General features: G+C 46.0%; 1 long non-coding RNA gene across 1 annotated transcript in view; it reads right to left on the reverse strand.

Annotated features, from left to right (window-relative positions):
* Positions 1-2034: 2034 nt before the first annotated feature.
* The window catches only part of LOC111743679, a 2852-nt gene continuing 1184 nt past the window's right edge, over positions 2035-3702 (reverse strand). The window contains exon 2 of the long non-coding RNA XR_002781829.1: positions 2035-3279. This is a non-coding gene — a long non-coding RNA (uncharacterized LOC111743679). The remainder of the gene's footprint in view (positions 3280-3702) is intronic.

Raw genomic sequence — 3702 nt, forward strand, 5'->3', positions numbered from 1 at the left:
ACGTAAACTATGGACTTTGGATGATAAAGATGTGTCCACAGAGAATCGTCAAATTTAATAAATTACCAGTTTAGTAGGTAATATTGATATTGGGGAAGTCTATGCATGAGTGAAGACAGGAGGTATATGGGAAATATCTGTACCCAGAAAATAATTCTATTTAAAAACGAAAGAGAGTGATTAAAAAAAAAAAAGAAAAAAAAAAACGACCATGAAAAGTCCTATAGACACTGAAGGAGACTGGGCATCCTAAGAGCATTAGGAAATAGCTGTCTGTATTAGTTTCCTATGACTTCTGTAACAAAGTATCATAAATTGAGGACTTAAAACAAGATACATTTATCCTCTCACAATTCTGGAGGCCCAAAGTCCAAAATCAAGGTGTCAGCAATCCCGTGCTTCCTCGGAAGGCTCTAGGGGAATACTTTGTCTTCCCTTTTCCTTTTTTATTTTCACCGGGCTTCTCCTCGGCCGTGTCTGCCGAAGAATCACTTCGACCCCGCCTCTGTCTTCACGTGGGCTTCTCCTCCGTGTCTCTTATAAGGACGGTTGTTATCGGATTTAGGGCCCACCCAGGCAGTACAGGATGCTCTCATTTTGAGACCTTTAGTCTAGTTATATCCGCAAAGACCCTTTTCCAAAACAAGGTCACAGTCACAGATGGCGGCCATCAGGGCATGGACATTTCTTTCGGGTGACCACCATTCAACCTCGTGTGATGTTAAGCTACTTAACGTACATCTGTTGGGTGGCTCCATTACTTTAGGCTCTGTAGGTGACACTTGAAACCTATTCTGGATGAACCAAAGGGAGTTACTGGAATATTACTGGAAAGGTGACAGAATTGAAGGGAAAGTGAACGAGCTGGCTTTAAAAATGTCCAGGGCAGTTCCAAGGATCTCGGCAGAGAGAATTCATGAACTATGGCTTTAGGTCAGGGGTTGGCAAATGTTTTCTGTAAATGACCAGACTGTAAATATTTTCAGCTTTGCGGGGCATACAGTCTCTGTCGCAACTCTGCTGCCATGTGTGAAAGCGACCACAGACAAGACGCGAATGAACGAGCATTGCCGTTTTCCAATATTTACTCCGTCTTTACTTACGAAAATTTCCAATTTTATTTGCAAAAACAAAAGCGGGTCTAATTAGTCTACTGTGGGTCATATGCTCACAGTACAGTGGTAGATGCACCCACCAAGACCAAATGAAACGGTGAAGTTTTTGTCCACAGGAAAATCAAGATATTCTTAACCAAAAAGAGAGGGAAAGATACTGCCCAGCATCTGGTATCTGGGCCAGTGAATGAGAGTAGTGTCGTTCCAGGTGTGGAGGACCCCACGTGAACAGGAACCACAGCTGGAGCTCTCATGAAGCTCACAGTCACACTGAGACAGACTCCAATCAAAGCGGCACGCCACGGATGTATGGTGACAAACCGAGACACACGTCCCAAAGGAGAGGAACGGTGGTTGACAACAGGGTTAGCAACCTTGGCACTGATGAGAAGTGGGGGTGGATAGTTCTTTGTTATGGGGGCTGTCCCGTGCATCCCAGGCTGTCCTGTAGCTCCCCTGGACTCCAGGTGCAAGCCTGAAGTCTCAGCTTAAATGTCATTTTCCCGGAAAGGTACTCCTTGACCTCTAGCCCCTCCCCTCCTCTCTTTCCCCGTTATCAGAGATGGCGTTTTTCTTTTTCTTTTTCTTTCTTTTTTTTCTATTAGCACTAGACAGACATGCCTATGGTTTTCAGCTACATCTCCACACATAACATTGAGAAGGCACTCAGTAAATATTTCTTGAATATGGATTAAGTGAAACTAACTCCTTATTTCCATGGAAATTTTCCACCAGAATTTTTCTTCGACAGGAAAATATCTTAAATGACTCTAGAGTATGTATTTTAAGTAACACAAGCTCATTTGGACATGTTAGATAAGGCATTTCAAAAACAAGTCAACAGTATCTCAGGAGACAAGACCTGTAGATTCAATTATTCTAAATCATTGTGACTTATAGACCAAATGGAATGCTTTCATTAGCGGTTGTTTGTTAATCCATTTAATGAGTAACCTTTTGGTTGAGGGAGAGGTGAGTTAAATAAGCTCAGCTTCCATACAAGCGATTAGTTCTACATATATCAATCTGCCTGCTTTCAATTTAGACACTATTTAAAAAAACAAATCCAAGCAGAGGGGGAGTAGGAGTTTAACAGCCACCCATTCTTCCAAACGTTTCAGAACGCACATGAAAATGAACCCTGAAACAAGAAGTCAGCAGGGGCACTCATTAACTTAATACATTTTAATTTTATGAATAGAAGCCAGAAGTCGATTCTTTGAATCCAGAGCTGAACACTTACACCTCCAGCCGCCCGCAAGGCATCTCTGCATGGGTGTTTGAAGGGCGCCGCCAATGCATGCAGCACGTCCTGGTCGGAGCTCAGCAAACTCATCATGGTCCCCTGCACAGACCTGCCCTCCGCCTAGGTTCCCCGGCTCCGCCGAGCACTCTCTCTGGCACATCGGCTGCAAGTCTCAGCAGCATCTTCTGGGACTGCTCCTTGGTACCCCCAAGGCTGCCATGTTCTCAGACTGAACCTCCAGCTCACAGCAGCCCCCCTGGCCCCTTCTCAGCCCCCCTTTAACTCTCACTGAGTCCTTTTCACTTGCATGCCCACCTCCAAGCTTCCCTCCGTAAGGCCTCCTGCCTCGGCTACGGGACACGGCTTCGAAACACCCAGATATGATCCTGTCATTCCCTCAAATTACGCAAATCAGAGAAACCTCCAAACGTTTCGTCCTCGTCAGAATGACTGATACTGAGCACCGACTGTGTGCAAGCTCCGTGCTCTCCATACATAATTGTACTGAATCCTTCTCAGTTGCCCTCAGTTAAAAACCTGACGTAAGGGCCAGCACGTAAGGGCATTCCACAAACAGCAGTCGAGTAAAGGGAAGAAGGAATGGATGAAAGCCCAGCGCCTGCCTGGCGGGCCTTTCGTATGTCGTCGCTATTATCAATATCTCGAGTTCTTGTCTCTAATGCTCTTTCTCTACCGAAGTGGGCATTACCTCAGGGCATCTATATCAGATGGTGTTAACGTCTCTGCCCAGAACAGTTTGTGATGATCTTCGCGCTCACTTTTGGACCTTCTGCCTCTTCCTGCGGAGCGTGCTGTGTGGGCTCTGAAAGCAACATCTCGGTTGCCCTCGGCAGCTGCCCACGAGGGATGCATTACGACATTTGTGGGCCTCGGGCACTTTTGCCTTCGCGGGCTCTTCTATAAAGAAATATGAAAAGTTATATTAAATTACACTTAGTTCTTTATACTAGTTACATATATGTAACCCAGGCCGGATTCATTGTTATAATAGTCGTCGTTCTTCCGATTTTAAAAGAAATTAAAACATGTCATGGGCCCCAAATTCTGAGCCTGATAAGTCAGCCCTGCTATGTGCCCAGCTGTCACATAAGGAAATCGATGCTCTCAGCACAGACCGTTGCCGAGAAGAAGGGGTGGAGCTGGGACCCGAACCCAGACAACCGTGAGTCTAGTTCGAAACTTCTAAGCAGAGCTAAAACTCCAAGGACCCAACCAGGCTGTGCTTCTGGGTCAATTCAGGACGCTCTCTCAGCCCGCATCGAGCCCAGCTCTGCACAGCCCTAGGCACTGGGATCTACGCCCTGGGGAAGCCCCGCCCCC

This window comes from Pteropus vampyrus, unplaced genomic scaffold, assembly GCF_000151845.1.
Source record: "Pteropus vampyrus isolate Shadow unplaced genomic scaffold, Pvam_2.0 Scaffold118, whole genome shotgun sequence".
NCBI lineage: Eukaryota > Metazoa > Chordata > Mammalia > Chiroptera > Pteropodidae > Pteropus > Pteropus vampyrus.